This window comes from Nannospalax galili, unplaced genomic scaffold, assembly GCF_000622305.1.
Source record: "Nannospalax galili isolate Female #2095 unplaced genomic scaffold, S.galili_v1.0 scaffold1065, whole genome shotgun sequence".
NCBI lineage: Eukaryota > Metazoa > Chordata > Mammalia > Rodentia > Spalacidae > Nannospalax > Nannospalax galili.
Window position 1 is genome coordinate 445795 of NW_008353600.1, and position 21794 is coordinate 467588.

Here is a 21794-nt window from a genome sequence, read left to right on the forward strand (position 1 = left end):
TAACTGGCTCTCTGGACTCCTCCCTTTGCACGATGTTGGTCAACAGTCTTCCCTCAGTGTTTGAAACTGGTTCACTGGTGTTTCACCCACACACCTCAATGCTGGAGAACCATTTAGGGAGTAGGTTCAGTTTAGGAATCATCACCAGCTTAAAAACAGGGATTTCTCTGGAAAGGTGCTAGTTTCTAGAATCTTCTATGCTGAGCCTTCTCGCAACCGTGCGCACCCTCACATTCTTACAGATCCTCTTTATTCAGACTGGCATGGAACATCTTTTCAGGGGACACTCAGTTCTACTCTGAGACCTCGGATTTGTAACTTGAGAAACCATCCCAACAGAGTTCACCTCCAGCCACCCTCTGGCAGTGTTCAGCCACCAGGGACTGGTTGCATATTGACAAAGACCTTGCTATGCGGCTACACTGTGGTCCTCAGAAGGGCAACATCATCACCTGGAAGCAGATGGAAATACAGTCTTGGGCCCCACCCTCAACCTGCTGCATCAGAGCCTCAGCTTACCCAACCACCAGGTGGTTTTTATCCACACTTAGGTCCAAAAAGCAGTGGTCTAAGGGATCTGCCTGAGGTTGCTTTTGTCAGTGACACAAAGTGCCATGTCCTGTTCCTAAGTTGTATCTGCGCATTTTCCACTTTGAGGCTTTACACAGACTTTTCTGCTGCGCTCCTGGGCAAGCTATCGCCATTTTAGATGAGTCCCCACCCAGTGGGCCTTACAACCATCTGTGCTTCTGGTGGGCATGCAATTATATAGTACAGCCTCCTACTAAACAAGCCATGCCCACCCCTCTAGGTCATCCTGCCCTCCTGATTCCCACAGCTCTAGTGTTACCATGTTCATAAACTGTTGTTAAAGGAGGAAATTACCAAAAGGAAAAAAAGCAGTGTCTATAAACCTGCATAGTTTAGAGCTAAAGAATATGTTAAAATTTTCCATCGTGGAAATTTCCCAGCTACTGGGCTCTTTAGATTTTTTTTTTTTTTTTTTTTCTGAGCTGCAAGCAAAGAATGGAAATTTCCAAACGCAGCATCAAGAGCTGCTGTTCTGCTGACTGTCTCGCTCAGCTGGGGTCATCTGCTTTTCTAAGACATCAAGGAATACCAAGGTAGGTCTGAGAGAACACACAGGCTTCCTCTGCAGGCAGGAAGGGATATCTGTGCTGCCTGAGAGCTGGGATGAGGGAGGGGCAGCAGAGGTGACATCCCCTGCTCCTCTACCTACCTGACTCCTTTCCAGGGCAGCTGGCTGGCAGAATTTGTTGTGTTTTGTTTGTTTTGTTTGTTTGTTTGTTTTTCCAGAAATCTCTAAGGTGGGTAGGGGATCCAGAGACATGAAAAGAACCAACATTTGCTGGGGTCTAATTTTGCAAGTATTCCATCAAATAGATACACCTGAATTTTTTTTTTTTTTTTTTGTGACAGGGTCTCATGTAGCCCAGAGTGGTCTCTAGGTATGTATGTAGCTAGCTTAGGCTGGTCTTGAACTCATAATCCTCCTTCCTTCCCCACTCCCAAGTGCTGAGATTACAGGCATATGCCACTGTCGAGTTTAGAATCTTCAGCCATTCTTCCCAAGACAACCCCCCACCCCGCCCTGCATAAACCAAGTCATCTGCAAATATCCTGCAGGTTTTGTCTCCACCTCTTCAATAATATCAACAGCCCTGTTCCTTTCCACTGTATCTATATAAAAATACATTCCCATTCACAGCTGGTCCTGCCGCTTGAGTCAACAGGCATCTAATAGTTCCCTGAGATCTGGCATGTTCCTTCCACCCACGGATGCTGCTCCTACAGAAGTTTGATGGCAGCAGCTCTGTGGAAGTTAGAGCATCAAGGCATCAACTTCCTGCAGACAAGGCCAAGGACCCTGAGTGGCTTCGGGCCAGAAAGAACATTTTCAAACCTAAGCTGTGTGGTTTTCAACTGAGTGGTTTGGGAGTTTTGTTTTTGTTTTTAGCTTTTCAGGAGATTCTTAAGAGGCAAGGGCTACCCACGAGTGCTGTCTTCTAACTGACGTCCCCATAGCACTAGGAAAAGAGCTCCTAAGGAGAGTTTTTGACATCCTTGTTGCTATTTATACATATTTGTTGAAGCAAGTTTGGTAACAGTGAAGAATTTCTAGCAAGAAACTTAAAAAAATCATCACATGATAGCTCAAACCTAAAATCCCAGTATTTGGGAGGCTGAGGCAGGAGGATTGCCACAAGTTTGAGGCCAGGCTAAGCTACACAGTGAGTTCCAGGCCAACCTGGTAAGACCTTACCCCCCCGGCCCCCCCAAAAAACTAAAGGGAAATAGGGACGGGGAGATGGCTCAGTTGGTAAAACATGTACTGAGCAAACATGAGGACAAGTGTTTAGATGCCCAGTACCCTTGCAAAAGTCAGGCATGGTATCATACTTCCATAATCCCAGTCCTGAGGAGTCAGAGACAGGTGCTTACTGGCTAGTCAGCCTAGCCGAACTGGTGAGCTCCGGGTTCAGTGAGAGACCCTGCCTCAAAAAGTAAGATGGAGAGCAACTGAAGATACTTGATGTTGACCTCTGACCTCCCCACACATACATGTACACACATGCACGAGCTCCCACACACATTCATGTGCACACACAAACTCCTACATATATCACACATACACACATAGAAACACACACAAGAGAAAAAAAATCTAAAGAGAAAAATGAGCTGGCTATGAGTGAAGTAGTTGTCCCATTGTCTGTCCCTTCAATCACATCCATATATGTAGTGGTGTCATCAGTAGTCAATTCTAATGCACGTTGGTAACAATAGTGGGTATGGAATGGTAAGTAAGAAGATTTACTGTAGGTCTGTTCAGACTTGGCCTCAAAGGCTGTTTAGTTTACTCAGTTACATCTGTGATAATGATTCGCCTTTACCTTTAACGCCTTCAAACTGAGCCTGATTCCCTGGTGAAATCTGTCAGGTGGCATTTGAATGTGGGACTGGGTCTCATGAAACAGGCCTCACTCCACTCCTCCCTCATATCTGTCATTCCCTAGAGGATAATGGGTCCCTCAGTTGGAGACATTGATGATTCATTGCTGTGGGTGGGGCTGAATAGACAAGTATGATGAATACTTTTTTCCACTCGAGACCACAGAGATGACTTTTTAAAAACTCGTGGTTGGAATACACACTGTTTTAGATGATGATTGCTTGTGATTTCAAACACAGCTTCAATTCTGTCCCTCCAGTCTCCCCGCTGCTTACAGCGTCACTTTGCAGCAGCTCTAATCAAGAACTGGGATCGATTTCCAGACCTTTTGAATCCAGGCTGGCTTTTTGACTTGCTCTGGCTTCTAGAATGTACTGGAAGTTACTGTCCTGAGTCCAAGCTGAGCCTCGAGCATGTACTTCCACTTTCTCTCTTGAACCTGCCACTGCAAACTCAGCGTAGGCCAGCAAGGATGAATGTCCTAACAGAGGCCATCCTAGGCCACCCAGCCCCAAGTCAGCTTATCAGTCTGAGTACAAACGTGGGAGAAAGGCCAGACCAACTAGACCCAGCCCAGATCAGCAGAGCCATTTAGCCAACTCACATTCAATGGGACCTGTTTTAAACCACATTTTAAGATTTGTTATGAGGGGATCAGTAAGTAACACAGAGAAGAACTCAGTCTTTGTCTCTTTGTTTCTGACAACAGGAAGTGGAGAGTCAAATTTGAAAGCAATACCAGAACAAAGTTTCTTTCCTTCCTTCCTTCCTCCTTCCTTCCTCCCTCCTTCCTTCCTTCCCTCCCTCCCTCCCTTCCTTTTTCCCTCCTTCTCTCCTCCCCTTCCTCCCTCCTTTCTTCCCTCCTGAATATTTATTGCATACTGCTTTGTGGCTAACAGATTTGCAATTTTCTTTCTACTCAATAAGGATTTCCCCCTCTCCCACGTTAGACAGGGTCTTTTTATGTAGCCCAGGCCTTGCCTAAATTCAATATCCAGACGCCTGAACATCCTAAATGCATTATAGGCTTGCACCACTATGCCCCATTTCTTAAAAGTAAATTTCTAAAAAAATTAAACCTATCATTTGCCGTGTTGGTTTTCAACTGTCTCAAGTCCTCATTTTAAATATTAGGTTTTACTTATTAAGTTAGGAAAGCTGAATCTGGAGTATCAGCAAAGATTCACTGTAAAGGACCAGCTAGGACCAGCTTTGCAGCCTAACGGTCCCTGTCAGGATGACTCTGCTTCGCTGTGGCACGCTGAAGCAGCCACAGACAACATATAAACAACGAGCATGGCTGTGTTCCAGTAAAAATTAATTATGAAAGCAGGCAGTGCACTGGGTTTGGCCCTCAGGCCAGGGTTTGCTGACCTTTGATCTAAAGCGATGTTACTATGTAGAACCATCTGCATCCATACTGTGATCTCAGCAACTTTATTGTGATTCATCTCCATCACTCTGAAAAAAAGAGAAAACAGATATACTTCTTGTAGCAGAAGACAAGAAGAGGCCTGGGGGTGTGGCTCTGTTCACCGACTGCTTCCTAGCACGCACAAAACCCAGGTTCCATCCCTAGTGCCACTTAAAACTGGGCATGCTGGCCCATGATTGTAATCTCAGCACTAGGGTGGTACAGTCAGGAAGATCAGAAGTTCAAGGTCATCTTGGCTACATAGGGAGTTCAAGGCCAAGCTGGGCTACATGAGACACAGTCTCAATAACAAGTAAAGGAGGAACAAGAGAAGGAAGGTCACGATGGAACAACATGATGGTACAGAGCCTGCCTGGGCAAGGACTACATTAAATCACACACACACACACACACACACACACACACACCTAGCCACTTCCTCCTCAACTGGTTGTTTAGTTAATGCTAAAGGCCAGAATGACAGAAGCAATGTCTCATTGGTTTTGTTTCATTTCCCAGCCTCTAATCTCCAATGCTCATTTAACAAATGCATGCTGTATGTCACAGTAAGGATGGGGCACCAGTAGTACTTTGCCTACTTGGAGTTCCCTGAGTGTATTGTGCTATTTCACGCCTCCCTAACTCTGCACACAATGTTCCCTCTGCCTGGAACACTCTTAGCCCTCTTCCCTTACTGGCTAACGCCTACTCGCTGATCAGAGCTGAGCTCACAGAGACTGCCTCTTGGAAGACTTCCCCAAGAGCACCTCCACCTCCTCGCCCTCAACCTCCGGCCACACACTCAGTCTCAGCATTCATTCTGCCAACCTAATAATTAAAGCAGAAAATGCTTCTATGGCACCAAGCACTTACTGTGTGCCAACACTGCTCTACACTGTCATTGGATTGAAATTTTCCATACCTTGTGTCTTTCCCCAAGGCAAGTATACGTTCAGAAGTACTTACTGAGTTCTTTCCAAGTGTTGACCCACCAAGATAAAGTCATTTATCGTATAGACTGTATGCCCACTGAGGGTTCCCACTGTACCCTGCCGCTCTTACAATGTCCAGAACAGACTTTAGACAAATGAAGGACAGAACACTTACACAGCAAGGGACACATTCTGGGCAGTGTGCTCAGCTCTCCACATGGCCAAACCCATTGTCACTCTATGGCATAGCTGATAGAATTATCAGCATTTCACATATCAGGAATGAAAGGCATCAAGAATTCTTTAGTAACTCCCGAGGTCATAAAGGTAGTGTTCAATAGAGCTGTGTTTACAACCAACCAACTGGATGAAGGGAGAGCCAGGGTGACTCAGCATGAATCTACTTCCATCTCTGAAGAGAGGTCAAAGGATGAGGCTTTAAGGACATTAAGTGGTCTGGTGGGGGTGAGTGGGTGCTTGGGCTTAAGAGTCTATGGGCTAACATTAACATGGGCACTCAAGTGCTTATTGTTGTGAGCAGAGATGTGGGTGGTACTGATGGTGCCTCCAAAGTTTGTGCTGTTGTCACATTTACTCAACAAACTTGAAGCCTGTGACTCAGGACAGTGCCTGGCAGCCTATGTCTGCTGTTTGAATCCTGCCTTCAGGACCTTACTATAGAACCCGCATGTTGGCCCATTCCAATAGACTCCACCAATGAATATTTTGGAAGAAGACTACTTGGAACTGTTCATAAAGCTGCTGAATCTGGCTGGGCATGGGCACTTTTTGTAAAAGCACAGTGGCCAGCTGTTCACTGAAGCTTTGGAAGTCCCCAGGGGACCTCCCAGGCTGTGCACATCTCAGTGGGGCGGACAAAGGCGGGGACATACAGTGATTGGGCTACAGCTGTCTCAGCACAGGCCTGTTCTGCTGAAAAGACAAATAACAGATCCTCAGAACAGAATTTTGCTTCTGGAACAAACAGGGGCTTGAAAAATATTAGGTCTGACCATTGGGACATTAGAAAATGAGAACAATCAGTCTCTGCAGACCCGTATTGTCCACAGTCCCTTTGAATACAAAGCAAATGAGTCAGCTCTCTCTCTCTCTCTCTCTCTCTCTCTCTCTCTCTCTCTCTCTCTCTCGTCCAACTTATGCTCCACTGGCCTCATGCATCCAAGATAGCTATGAATATGGCCTGGCACATTTGTAGATGACAACATCATGTTGCAGTGCCAAAAGTTTGGACACATGGGTTCAAGAGATGGCTCAGCAGTTAAGAGCACAGACTGCTCATGTAGAGGAACCAGATTCAATTCCCAGCACTCACATGGCAGCTAACAACAGTCTGTAACTCCAGTTCCAGGGGAATTCGACGTCCTGTTCTGATCTCTGTGGGTACGGCACAACACAGGTACACGTTCATACATGCAGACAATATACTCATACAAAAATCTAAAAATATTAAATAAAATATTTTTTTAAAAAGTTTGGGTACCCTGCAGCTGCTCTTCCCCCCAAATCAGTCCCTTCCCCTTTACATCCTTTGTAGTTAGTAAATAGGAAGAAGGGATGAGGCATTTCTTGGTGGCCTCCACTGATGGTGTAGAGGACCTAACAGTGGCCAGGAGCAGCTCCCACGGGCTTCCAGTTCTCAGTCTGAGGCACAGCAGAGGTTGGTAAGAACTCAAAGAAAGGATTGGCTGTTCTGAGCAACCACATGTCCCTGTGCACCTGTACAAAATTGTGTCCACTGACTTTCCTCTTGGTCAAGAATGAATCACAGGATTTCTCTGCAGATACTGCCTGGCTAGAAAATGTCAAAAATGTCCACTTGACTCACATTCTAAGTCACCTACACACACATTTTCAGGGCATCAGGTAGAATTTATAGTCTTTAATTTCCAATGAAAATAACCCAATCATGTTTAGATCCTGTGTTATCCAGTTTAACGCCTAATAATTTCCTGCTTGTTTCATTGTGAAAATTTGCATTTTCCCAACTAAACCATAAACTCCTTGAGAATTAAGATTGTAATTTTACTTCTTTGGGCCCCTCTACATACCAAGTATGGCACAGTACCAGATGGTCAAGGGAGGATGGGCAGAAGACAGTGTTTGGGGGGACCCAGAGAATTTCAGTGTCCCCCTGCCTCCCTCCACCTCTACCTCAGAGGAGGTCTTCAGAGCACTTAAGTCTGAGATGCAATTTCCACATCCTTAGAGCCCTCTCTCACCTCCCCGCTTGTTGGGAGGATCAAATAAGATAATGCTTGTGAAAGTATTTTGTAATCCAAGAATTGAAATGTAAGGAATCCTCAGAGAGGCACTTAGTAAATATCTGATTGATTCTTAATGATAAGGTATTGTCTTCCCTTTCCTCCTCTACAATCAGTTCCTTTAAGAGTTTTTTTCTTAAGACTTCATTTTATTTCAGTAGCAAAGCCACCTCACATCTTCCTGATAGTGTGTATTTCATCCCATAGTCACCTTAAAATTTGATTGTAATCTAAGCAAACCAACCAAAGAAAGTCACAAAGCATGCCATGGTCATGTCAATCACCCAGGACTCAGGAGAATTAATACAGTCAGACCCTATTTCAGTTTTAGAGCTTTCTTGTGCCGCTATCAGGCCACTAAAATTGTACCTTAAGCAAGAATTATGCATATTTTTTATTGTAGTACATTGGGGATGCAGGAGAGGGTCAGATCATTGCTCTAAGCCCAGTCAGCACCTTATGTGGGAAATTTCACAAAGAGGTGATACTCTAACACGGCCTGTTAGAATGATTCAATTATTTAGAGTCTTTGTTCTATACTTCTTCTTAGCAAAGAAGACACTCTCTGTTACAACAGAATCCTATGTGATACATTAGAAACAGCTTTCAAACACAGTTAATCCTCAAAAATGCTTCTAGAAGATATAAAGTTTAGTCTCAGGGCTTCTTTGCTCTTAACTAAAAAAAAAGTAGTGGAGACACTTAGAGATAAAATATGTTGTATATTCTAAAGATTAGTTTATACTTGACTCTTCACCTAATTCTCTGAGGCCAGATAACATGAAAGTAAAAATAACTAGGTTTTGTAAATGGACCAAAACAAACAACCAGAGAACCACTGACTTGATTTTGGTATTAGTGTCTCTCACTGAAATTGTTCACAGTTGATATTTTCAAATGCTTCTTGTAAAGACCAAATGAGCCTATTTTTAATAGTTAACATGCTTTAGTTAAGATTTCAAAAATATTTTATTTATTTAGATTTTTGGGGTATGATGTTTTGCCTGCATCTATGTAAAGGTACCAAGTGTTTGTATTGCCCACAGAGGCCAGAAGAGGGCATTGGATCCCCTGGAACTGGAGTTACAGGTGGTTGTTAGCCACCATGTGGGTGCTGGGAACAAAACCTGGGTCCTCTGCAAAAAGAGCCAGTGCTCTTAACTGCTGAGCCATCTCTCCAGCCCCATGAGCCTATTTTTATTCCAAGTGTAATCAGAGTATGAGCCAAGGACTTATAAGCAGGATTGAAACGTGGTCAAAGTATTGAACTTGGGCTAGTTTTGAACTCTTGATAAAGTTATTATGAAGCCCTCTTGAGGGGCTTGTGCTCCAGAGAGGAATTAATCTAAACTAGTTTTCTGAAACTCCATTTATTTTCTTTTAATAATCTTCCAGTACGGAAAGTGTTAAATATACCCAAAGGTAGAAAGGATAGTAAAAATAAGCCAAGATTTTCTTGTTATAAATCCAACATCCAGCTTTAACAACTGTAAACATGCAGCCATCTCATGTTTGTTTTTGAGACCGTCTCCCTATGTAGCCCTGGCTGGCCTGGAACTCCCTATGTAGACCAGGGTGGCCCAGAACTCCCTATGTAGACCAGGCTGGTCTCAGACTTGCACCAATCCTCCTTTTCCTCTTCCAGCTTGCTGGGATTACAGGTGTTCAGTACCATGTCTGGACTTTGTTTGGTTATTTTTAGTACCGGGGAAGGAACCCAGGGCCTTGTGCATACTAAGGTGTTCAGTACCATGTCTGGACTTTGGTTATTTTTAGTACCGGGGAAAGAACCCAGGGCCTTGTGCATGCTAAGCATACACCTTGCCACTGAGTATACCCTCTCAGCACCCCTGAAGCTTCAATTTTAATAGACATTGGTAGTGGCTGGGGGAATTAGCCTCATTCTGTAATACACCAATACATTTTAATGTTCAAATGTGATAGCAAGCTTATGCTTCTCCGTTTTTCTTTAATCACTGTATTTCAACAAGCACTTTTCTTTCTCACTCTCACAGCTTTTCTACTTCTCCCGAGGCTGAAAGGAGGCCAAGATCTTTTCATAATCAAACCAGAAGGAAAAATACCAAAAAGGAGGAGAAACAGTGGCTCTAAATTTTACTGATTTATTAATCATTCTCTCATGACACCATGACCTCTCTACCCGAAGAGTTGAAGAAGACAGTGGTGATAGGAAGGCAGCCATTTCCAATGGCTGAACTGGTTCTTTATTCCTATGCCCAACAACAGATGGTGAGTGACAGATACTATAAGGGGGTCACGCTGAAATCCAAATAGTAAAGGGAGAGAACACCAGGAACACATATCACAACCCAAATATTTTAAGGCCAAGAGTTTCTTATACACAATAGATTTATTTATTTCATATGTATTACTAAATGTTTTTGCAGAGTACAATTTACTGTATAGAAAGATCACTCAAAGATTTATCAAAGTCTATACCAGTTTACAGTCAAATTGTTCTTATAAGAGACCTAGAATAATTTAAGAAAGAAACAGATAAGAATAGAGAGGTTGGGTAGAAGTTGTATAGCTTTAATAAAACTTTGGTTTCTTCTTTTATACTGTTCCCTGTGGTATCAACAGCAGCATTCCTATCTAACTGGTGACACTTGCACCGTTTGCTTAATTTTAGGATCCTTGATTGCTCTCGGGAACAAGCGCACTGCTGTGGCATGAAGTGGAAGGTGTAATTTGGAACCAGACAAGAGACAAAAGACTTCTTTCACAAGTAATGCATTCACAGAAATGTAGTGGGAAAAAGATAATTTCACCAAGTAATCTAAAGCTACACTTCATATGCAAGTTCCTGAACCATAACCAAGTGTATACAACTTAAGCCTTTCATGGAAGAAAGTTTCAATCTCTTTAAGAACAAAGGCAGGGCCGGCAAGATGGCTCAGTGAGTTAAGATGTTTGCCATCAAGTCCGATGACCTGACTTTGATCCTTGGTGCCCAAATGGCAGAAGGAAAGAACCAACCTGTAAGTCGTCCTCTGACCTACACACACACACACAAAAGAAATAAAACAATTTTTTTTAAAAATCAACAAACAAGGGTAATGGGTGATATGGTATTGGTTTGAATGTGACATTCCCCTCATGAGTCATGTGTTCAAACACTTGATCTCCAGTGGTGGTGCTGTTTTGGAAGGTGTGGAGTCTTTAGGTGATGGGGCTTAGCTAGCAGATGACGAGGGGTGGGCCATTGAGGGTTACTCCCATCTAAGGTGCTGGTCTACCTCTTGGCTTCTGGTCTGCTGCCACCACATGATCAGCCAGCACACACTCCTACTGCCATGAACTCCATCGTGTTTTCCCTGCCATGATGGACTAGAACTTTAACACAAAATAAACCTCTTCCCAATTAGGTGGCTTTTGTCAAGTACTTTTTCACAGCTACAAGAAAAGCTAATACAGATAGCAAGCCACAGAATGTCATACAATATTGTTTTACCATTCCCAATGGCTTGTTTTGCATTCAGTAGAGAATTAGAGGTATAAGGTTAAATACCTAATATATACCTACTATATTTCACTCCTGTGCGAGTGTTTTATTTGGTGTGTGTGTGTGTGTGTGTGTGTGTGTGTTTAAAGATTCACTTATTTTTATTTTATGTGTAGGGATGTATGTGTACCATGTGTGTGCCTATTGCCTGAGGAGGTCAAAACCCCCAGATGATTATGAGTTCCCATATGGGTGCTGGGAACTGAACCTCAATCCTCTGCAAGAGTAATAAGCTCGTAACTGCTGAGCCATCTCTCCAGCTCCTTGTTTTTGAGATAGGGTCTCATACTATAGCTCAGGCTGGCTTTGGTCTTGAACTCACGTCAATTCTCCTACCTTAGCTTCTGGAGTACTGGGTTTATAGACATGGTTCCCTGTGGCGAAATTCTGGGAAAATAGCTGTCCTTTTTTCTCCATTAGGTAGATCTGGAAAAGAATCTGAGAACTCAGGGCAGGGCATCTTAGCTGGGTCAGACAGGGATCATTTCTAGATCCATGTAAGGGTGTTGGTGAGGTATTTGTAGCTGTCTGCTTATGAGGTTGAAGGAAATGAGGAGAATGAACTTCATTAATTATCACATGCCACCAGTGACCTTATCTATTATGTCACTATGGAAAAACTAAATTATGTTTCTTCCTCGCTGACTGCAAATGTCTAAGATACAGGTACATGGTTAGATAAGAAGGTATCTGCTTATTTAAGAGAAAACAGCTCTAATGGGAAAATTCTCTACTTTATAGGAACTAGCTAGGAAAATGATCCTGTCAGTGAACCTAAGGAAAAGGGGAAACAATACAAAAATAGTACACGTAAGATGGAAAGAATGGGAATAAATACACTTGAATGAGTTTCTCTTTCAGTTGAGCTTAAGGGGCTGGAGAGATGGCTCAGTGGTTAAGAGCTCTGACTGCTCTTGCAGAGGACGCAGGTTCGATTCCCAGCACCCACATGGCAGCTACTAACTGTCCTTAACTCCAGTTCCAGGGGAATCCGAAGCCCTCTTCTGACCTCCGCAGCATTGCACGACACGGGTGCACTCACATACATACAGGCAACACACTCATACACAAAAAATAAAAACAGTAAAATATTTTTTTAAAATGGAGCTTAAAATATTGACAGGTATAAGGAAATTATCTCAAAGAAAGTGACAAGAAATGTTAGGAAATAAATGATTACAGAGACATATGTATGCCTGGAAAATCTAAAAGCAGGAGAAGCAGTATTAATGTCAAATTCAAGGCCAAATAATGAAAGTATAAGGCAGAGACTCAGGATGTTACACCAGGTCAGTTTGCCTCGGTGGCAATGTGCCCACATTTAAGAACAGTCACTTTTCCCTTTCCTTTTCTTTTCTTTACAGTGCTGGGGACTGAACTGAAGGCCTGTGACTGCTGGGCTACCACTGAGCTACAGCCCCAGCCCTCCAGTCTTTCCAAATTAGAGGCAGGCAGTGGGTGGAACCTGCTAAGGTTGAATTCAGCTGGAAGCTACTCCAATTAATATTCTTCTTTGTCCGCTTCGTGATTGGAATGCATCAGTGGTAGCTGGAGCTGGAGGAGCCATTTTGTAAGTATGACTTGGAAAATGAGTACCACATATTAAAGGTGGCAGAATAGGACCAGAAAGCTGCATTTAGGATGACCATGGAAGCAGCAAACCAGCCCCAGACATCCTATCTCCGAGTATCTTTGAGGAAAATATGTCTCTGTTTATTTTTTTTTATTTTAATTTAGTTTAACTTAACTATTATTATTATTATTATTATTGTCTTTTTGAGACAGGGTCTCCCTGGAACTGGCCTGGAACTCCCTATGGAGACCAGGCTGGCCTCGAATTCACAGACATCTGCCTGCCTTTGCCTCTCAAGTGTTGGGATTAAAGGTGTCACTATGCCCAGCTTTTATCTCTATTTAAGCCGCCATTCTTTGATTATCCTTTTATAGGGAAGGAACCTAATTCTGGTGACATAAATAGAAATAAGAAATAGTATTAATAATTGTCAGTTCTTTGCACTAAAGTCAATTCAATTTGCACAAAAGTCTTAACAATAGAAAGACAAGGACTATTTGAAGATATAACAATCAGCACTAAAATGGTAGATTTTAATGTACTCCTTTCAGAATTTGATAGGGTATGACATGAAAAACAAGTAATAATATATAGAACAATTGTGATATAATCTAAAGCTATTATCCACATGTGGACGTGAGTATATGTTTCTGATTAGCAAACAGTATATAAACCATAGACTTATATCATACAAGAAGGGAATATGTAACCTTTTTATATGGAACATTTACAAAATCAATATAACTTGGCCATAAAAGATGAAGCATATTGTTCTGCAGGGGGCAGAAGAGGAATGTGTGTGTCCTCCAGTTTGCTGGCAAAGTGACCTTGGGTAAGTTGTTGAACATTTCTGGACTTTGTTTCTTAATCTACTGAGTGGGGAATTATTACTGTTAACAGTCACGAGTTTTTATCTTTTTATCATTATGATTCCTCCCAGCCTAGCATTTTCCAGCCTGATGCTAGTGTGGCAAGTCACTAGCTCTATGTAGAGGAGCCAGGCCATCTGATGGCCATCCGAAGGCTGTCATGCTTCACACAGAAAAAGCCAGCAGCAGGCTAAAAGGTTAGCATTTCTCAGATTGGTCCCAACAGAGCAGGGAACACAGGCTGTCTACCAGAGTTCAAGGGCACCGAAAGAATGTTAAATGGATGGGTTGTTACTCACAGGAAAAGAAACAGGCACCATGTTTCCAACTATTCTTCATCTCAGACAACAACTAGCTGTTTCCACGGGCTGGTGCAGTTGCTGGATGGGGAACACTATTGAATAAACCCTGCTAAGAGAATGAATGTGGCCAGTGAATTTTTTGGACACAGCCCCAGCTATATTTTTGCTTCTTGCTGGCAAGATAACATGAGGGACAGTAGGAAACAATTGACAAAAATGTTGTAAATAAGGTTTAAAGGACAAGACATCTTCATAACCCCCAAAATATAAACGTTTTATACCAGTGAGGAGCATCTGGAACATACGGTATTACTTCTTATTTTAGCTGTTGGTTAGAGCAACAACAACAAAAACACTAATGAAAATCTTCCTAGATTATCACAAAATTAAAATATTGAAATGTTTAAACACTTGAAAATGGGCACGTAGTGAGCCAGGCTTATACTGCCAGCTAGTTGGGAGGCTGAGGCAGGAGGGTCACTTGAGCCCAGGAGTTCAAGGTTAGCCTGGGTAACACAGTGAGACTTTGTCTCAAAAACTGCCACCACATCCACCCACAAAAATAGGTAAAGCTGGAAGGGCATGGTGGCACACACCTTTAATTCCAGCACTCAAAAGACAGAGGCAGGCAGAGCTCTATGAGTTTGAGGCTAGCCTGGTCTACATAGCAAGTTCAAAGTCAGCAAGGGCTACAGAGTGAAACCTTTTCTTAAAAAAAATATGGTAAAGACAAGGTAATACTGATGTAAACAAATAGTCCAATTTATGAAAATGCGACTCCATTAAGGGTACTGTTCATTGTATATCTAAAATTATTTCATATAAGCAAATCATAAAGCTACATATGTTATAAACTAGAAGTATGCAACACCTTGACCAAATTAAGTATAATAAAATATTGATTGTATTAAAAAATAAGTTTTGCTTCGGAACTTAGAGGATGAGCAGGAATGAACTGAAGACAGCAAGTTCCCCAACTCATTTTGGGTCATAGACCATGGAGAAACTGGCTGACATCATGTGGGGCTAAATAGGGTGTTTGTTCCTTTTTTTCTGGGGACCTGGGGCAGCCTCCTCAGAGGAAGTCTGTGGTTTACATACAGTTGTATGTTCTGTCTCAGACATGTGTATGTAATAGAAACGCTGAGGAGACAAGGTTTCTTTTGGGGGGGAGAGGGTGGTCCTAAATATTTCCTATTTGGTTGGTCTTAATTTTTCTTTGTATTAGTTTAAGGTATCTCTTTTAAAATTTTGTATAGGATTGCAAACTCAGTTCCCTTTCACTAATTTCTGCACTTATACAGATCCTGGGCTGGAAAGATAGCTCAAGTGGTTAAAAGCACTCGCTGCTCTTCCAGAGGACCAAGATTCGATTCCTAACACCCATATGGCAGCTAACAACCATCTGTTATGCCAGTTCCAGGGAATCTGATGCCCTCTTCTGGTCTCTGCAGGCTTTGCACAACACGAGTGCACTTACAGATATGCAGGCAAGACACTCATAGACATAAAATAAAATAAATCGATCAAAACAACCCCAGCAGTTGTATGGCTGAGGTAGGAGGATTGCTGTGAGTTCAAGGCCAGCCAGGACTACATAACAAGATTTAGTCTTGGGAGGGTGGAGAAAGAAGGAAGGACAGAGGGAGGAATGGAGGGAAGGAGGGAGGGATGGAGGGAGGAGGAGGAGAAAAATTCTTTCCCAGTGTTTGATGAAACTGGTATCATTTACAGAAGTTCTATGTGTGGGATAACATGAGACTCAGGAAAAAGATTTTTCCCGCTTTTTATTCTCACACACACACATATGACATATACACAGACACGTGCACACAGTAGATATTAATATATTCCTTTTAGAATGTATGGAGAGTCTACTTTTCAGTGAGGGAGACAGGGCAGAGAAGAGAGGCAGAGACTAAACAGAAATGGACAGCAGGCCTGCCCTGCATGAATTATTCTGCAAGCACAGACTCTGTCTGCTCATCTCCTGCAGCCCTACCGAAGAGCACCGTGCTGACAACTCGCAATTGTTTTGCTCAGCTTGGCTGATAGTAGTTAATGTTTGCTGGACTGAATTATCAATCCGTATCAAGATCAGTGCTGAGAACTAAACAAAAATGACTTTTTGGTTTTGTATTTTCTTTTTTGATGCAGGGTCATGCTGTGTAATCCAGGTTGGCCTTAAACTCACAATCTTCCTGTCTTCACCTTCCAAGTGCTGGGAATCCAGGTATGCACCACCATTCCATTTTGATTGTGTGTGTGTTGTTCCTATGTGTACTTTCATATACATGGGTGCAAATGTGTTCCCAAGCATGTGGAACCCAAGGCTGGCACTGGGAGCCTCTCTTGACCAGGACCACTCTGTCCTTACTCATTGAGGAAGAGACTCTCAGTTGAACCAGGAGTCGGCCAATATGGTTAGTCTAGCTAGCCAGTTTTCTCTGGGTTTCCTGTCTCTGTCTTCCCATGCACTGGGATTATAGGGGACCGCCACGCTTACCTGGTACTTTATGTGGGTACTGGGGATCTAATTCAGTCCTCATACTTGCTCATCAAAGGACATACCTACTGAGCCATCTCCCCACCCCTGTACCTGGTTTTTGTTATGTTTTGCTTCATGGGCCTCTTGTGTGCTAGGCCAACTCTCTAGTCTAGATGAATCCCTAGTCTGTAAACTACATGAAAATGATTAGAAAAAACATGTAAAGGTCATTGTCTATTGTGAAAAGTATCATAAAATGGGCCTGTGTGTGTCTAATCAGGTAAGGCACAGCGTCATCTTGCATCCCGACTTCTTTCCACACGGAGGCCACAAGCCTCCACTGTCCTTGTCTTGTGATGGGAAGAGAAGGCATTTTAAATGACAAAAAAGAACGGGGAAAACAAGAAAATGCTGTCGCTGTCATGTGGGTTCACCACTCACTCCCTTTCCAAATCCTCCAACCTATACAAAGTTTTTCAATGTAATCATGTTTTTTATTTTAAAAAAAAAGAAAGAAAGAAAAGAAAATGCAACTACGGCGTCGGGAATCTCTCCACAGTTTTGACAGCTCCCTTGAATCTTTCTTGTTCTTATTTGTTTTCCTGTCGCCAGACAAGGAAACTCAGCTCTGCCCATTAACGGTTCATCCTTCTCTCCACAAAGATGCAGCTGGCACAGGACAGTGTGGCAGCAAGTGTGGACTGAGGGGTAAACCGAGGACTGAAAGTCCTTAAAATGACCGAGGGAAGAGGAAACTGGAAACCAACAACTAATTTTCATGGCCAGCTTCTTCTTCAAATAGTTTCTTTTTTAAATGTATATTTTTATTGAGTTTTCGTGCATTTCATATAATAGGTCTTAATCAAATTTAGAACCCCTCCCCCATCTGCACCCCCATAGCCCCTCCCCACTGGATTTCATGCATTCTGTCATATATGTTAAGGCTTATCCAGTCAAGCATTGTACCCAAATGTCCTTTGATGCAAGTTCATCCACTGGAATCTAGTCAGCCTATCTAGAGTCACTCCCTTAAAGGGGATCTACTCTTCTTCACCCAGCAATTGCCAATAGTTCCTTGGCTAAGGTTGGGGCCTGCTGCCCATTTTCTCAGTTCTATGTTGGGTTTCTACCCTACTGAGTCAGCATGGGTCTTGTGCATGCTGTCAACACTGTTGCAAGTTCACGTTCATATGAGCGAGTTCCCAGAGGCCTGAAAGCTTCTACTTCCTTATGTTTCGTGCACCACCCCTGGCTCTTATCATCTTTCTGCCCCCTCTTCTGCAATGGTTCCTGAGCCATGGTGGGTGAAGTTTAATATAGTTTCTTTTTCTGGTTACAAAATCATTCCAGGAGTTGAAGACTGTGTTTTGCTAAGTCTAACTCAGCAGCATTCTGGGACTCTGAGGCATCTTCTTTCACTTGTTGGTCAATAAAGAAAATCTCTCTCTCTCTCTCTCTCTCTCTCTCTCTCTCACACACACACACACACACACACACACGCACACACACACACAGTGGTTTCCATGTTTTCACCAAAAGCTCATGCACGGGGACCTTAACTCCCAGCATGGCAGTGTTGGGAGAGGGACTTGGAGGAAGGAGTTTAGGTCCTCAGCTCTGTCTCTTGAATGGGCTAACGCCCTTCCCACTGAATTAGGTTCTTTCTCACCACACAGGGTTGTCAGAAAATCAAATCTGGCTTCTTGGCTCTCCCCTTGCCCCCATCCTCTTGCCCTGCCACCTATCATCACAAATCCCTAGTGAGAAGCTGAGCAGGTGTGAGTACCGTGTTCTTGGACCCCCAGTCCCCAGAACTGTGAGCCACTAGAACTTCTCTTCTTAAACTACCTAGTCTATGGTACTCAGTTATAGTCACAAAGACATCCTTCTTTACAACTTACTAGGGAGCCTTCCAGCTCTTCTTCCCTAATATATATTTACATTATATAAAGTTATACTCACGTGAATTTTCTTTTGTTTTTAGGTAATGGGCCTGTATATTATGCTCTGTGCTCCAGACAGTTTCCTTTTCCTCAGGGCCAAGCTTAAATTTTCTCTGTCTCCTGAAGCTCCCTTCACTGTTTTGGCATCTGGATACCCTCTCCCCATCACTCTGCATAGCATTTCAAGCACTTGGCACCCACAGTACCCTGCTGGGCTCTGATTCATCTCTGTGTGATGCTTAGGCTCCTTAATTTTTTTTAATGTGGGAGTGTCTTATCGCTGGAATGCAGACTTTTTGAGGGCAGAAATGTTATCTTGATCGTTTTCGGTGTTTGGAATTGTATTATGCACAAAATAGGCATTTGATATTATTTTACTGAATAAGTGAAGGTCAGATTCTGTTTTCTGATCTAAGGCAGGGAAAACTCTGCTCAACAGAGAGAAAAGTTCAAATGAACAGAGCATTTTCATGGCCTCCCCTAGGAATTCTCCCAATCTGTTCCCCATGGTGGGCGATAGGGTTCCTTCAAGTCAGCTAGGAAGGAAGGGCAACTCTGTGAAAAGTCAGAGACCCCACGTGCAGCAGTTTTCCTCTGACCTCTCAGACCAAGGACAGCTCCACCAGTTAAGCCCTCAGAGACAGGACCACCTTAGAGCATTAGGAAGGTTTACAGGCCAGGTACACTGGGCTCTGAAGGAAGTTCAAAGTATCCAAGAAAAACACTTTTCTCTCAGACCTTTAGGGTTCTACAGTTTCACCTCTCACAGAACCAATTCTCCAGTGGAATTCATCCCTGGCCCACCAACAACCACAACAATTCAAAATGCCTTTCATTTTTCCTTTCACACAAAAGCAGAAGAGTTGAGCTTGCATTTCCTGTAAAAAAAAGGTAACTCTCTCAGCATGACTGAGAAGTCAAAATTGCTGGTGAAACTTTGTGTTTTATTTAATAGTATTTCTTGAACTACTAGTTACCTAATCTGTCTGTGCCTCCTTCTCTCCCTGCCTCTCCATTGTCGAGAGAGAGAGAGAGAGAGAGAGAGAGAGAGAGAGAGAGAGAGAGAGAGAGAGAGAGACTGGTCTGGACCTCACCAAGCAGACAAGCAGACTAGGCTGGCTGGCCCATGAGTCCCAGGGTCCCCCCTGCCTCCATCCTCCCAGTGCTGAGGTTACAAATGCATACCAACACATCAGCTTTTTCATGACGGTTCTAGGGACTGAGCTCAGTTCAAGGCAAGTACTTTATCAACTGAGCCATCTCTCTAGCCCTATGCCTCAGTTTCTTTATCTCTGAAGGGTGGTAACATTTGTGCCTGCTTAACTGGATTCTGAGCATGTACAGTGAAGAGCAAAGTCTGGTTGGCAGAAAGTTTTAAAAAATGCTCTCGACAGTAAGGGTGACCGTGTTCAGCACTGCCAGGAACTGAACCAGTGTTCTACACAGAATTTTAGCCAGGCACACAGAACATTGGTGCACTGTTGATTTGAAGTAGTGACATTATGAGTGATACTTTCTGAGATATTCTTTTCAATTCCTTCAATCCTGTTACAACAGATTTGCTTAGGATCTTTATTAAACTTTCTGTTACTTGAAACAAACAGTTTGTTATATGTAAAATCTCTTTTTGTTAGAAATTTCCTCTGAAAGAGTATTAGTCATGACTTGCAGGAACATTCCTTTTGACATCTTATGTGTCTGCTATTAATAGCTTCAATTCCTAAGTCTAAATAACCATTTTAAAGGACCTGACTTAATATTTAACAACTAAGGACTTTGCTTTATCAAAAAAAGTTGAATTTTGTCCCGGGGTGGGGGGGGGTGGAGAATCTCTAAATCCCTCAAAGGAGATTATTAATCAAAGTAGATGGAATTATTTCTAGTTCATAAATGAATGCTTAGGATAGTAGAAATAATCAAAATAGTTAAAATACCTAAAACTATTTATTGAGCCAGCAAGATGACTCAGTGGGCAAAAGGGCTTGCTGCATAAGCCTAGTGACCTGAGTTCTGGAACCCACGTAAAACAAAACTGGATGTGGTTATGGGTGTCTGTAATCCCAGCACTCCTACTTCAAGGTAGGAGGCAGAGACGGGAGAATTAACAGAAACTCCACAGCGCACCAGGAACAGGAGAGACCCTGCCTCAACAGGGTGAAAGCCCAGGACAGACTATTGAAGGTTGTCCTCTGACCTCCATACATGCACCATAGTGCGAGTACCCGCACTTGCACAAATCACACACACACACAAATAAACTTTTAAAAAAATTTTAAGTGCTCATTGTGTTCATTCTAGGGTCTCTCTAGTCGTTGAGACACTGGATATTGACCAAGAAAATCTGAAGCAAAAAGAAATTAATTCAGACAAAAAGACACTTGGCATCAATTGACTGTTTTAGGTTGACTTATTCAGTTATTCAACTGTTTGCTTCATCTGGGAAATCTGTATAATAAATTAATATGGCTTATCTTAATGCTTGATGAATGGCTACCAGTATAGTAGCTAAGGGCACAGAATCTGATTCAGAAACATGAGGGTTTAAATTTTTATAACTTCCAGTATAAGTAAACTTGGGCAAATTATTTAATGTCCCTAAACTTCATTTTCACCCTTCCAACGTGTAACACTGATTTCTCTGGCTTGTATGGATAAAATGAGGCCATATAGGCCAAAACTTTACCCAGTGCTCAGTGGGTAATCATTGGAATATTTTTTTCTTTTTAAAATCACTTTAGGCCACAGGCAGCAATCCTGTTACTACCCAGTCTTCTGCCCCTTGCAGTGCACTCAATAAACCTGTTTTGTTCCAAATAAAATAAAAGTTGGCATGGGGATATAGCTCAGTTTGTAGAGTGCCTGCCTAGCATGTAGAAAGCCCTGGGTTCCATCCCCAGCACTGCATAAATAGTGTACATAGCACTCAGGAGGAAAGAAACAGGAGGATCAGAAGTTCAAGGTCATCCTTAGATATATAGGAAGTTTGAGGGCATGAGCTACATGAGACCCTGTCTCAAAAAATGAAATAAAACAACATAAAAGAAAACAAAATAAATTAAAATCACTTTAGTTCTTCAGTCATGCTAGAAAATAAGGTAACATGTAATATGTTAACCATGGAAAAGCAAGAACAAACTAAACCCAAACCCAGCAGATGAGATGAAATAGTAAAAATCTGAACAGAAATCAATGAAACAGAAAAAAGAAAACAATAAAAAGAATCAATGAATCTAAAAGCTGATTCTTTGAAACAATAAACAAGATAGACAGACCTTAGCCCAGCTAACCAAAAGAAAGAGCAAATCCAAATCAACAAAATCGGAGACAAAAGGGGAAACAGACACCAAAGAAATCCAGAACATTATAAGGGAATATATTTAAGATTTAAGAGATACTAAATTTGAAAATCTAAAAGAAATGGACGGATATCTAAAGGCATGGGAACCACCAAAACTAAACCAAGAAGAGATCAATGGCTGAAACAGACCCAT

The 21794-nt window shown here is 42.5% G+C and overlaps 1 protein-coding gene and 1 long non-coding RNA gene across 12 annotated transcripts in view; one reads left to right on the plus strand and one right to left on the minus strand.

Annotated features, from left to right (window-relative positions):
• Positions 1–21794, minus strand: part of Mkln1 (muskelin 1) — a 377131-nt gene that overhangs the window by 298396 nt on the left and 56941 nt on the right. For 5 of the 11 annotated variants that reach the window (XM_029554911.1, XM_029554909.1, XM_029554906.1 and 2 more), the window contains one exon: positions 4349–4435. The exons of 3 other annotated variants lie outside the window; for them this stretch is intronic. The gene's annotated coding sequence lies outside the window, so the exon portion shown is untranslated. Of the gene's footprint in view, positions 1–4348; positions 4436–13869; positions 13889–18322; positions 18444–21794 lie in introns of those variants that run through there. 3 more of the 11 variants (XM_029554915.1, XM_029554912.1, XM_029554913.1) reach the window with 2 other exon arrangements.
• On the plus strand, positions 311–10568 carry LOC103748270. The gene is made up of 3 exons (XR_607893.2): positions 311–1124; positions 9618–9852; positions 10256–10568. It is a non-coding gene; the product is annotated as an uncharacterized LOC103748270 (long non-coding RNA).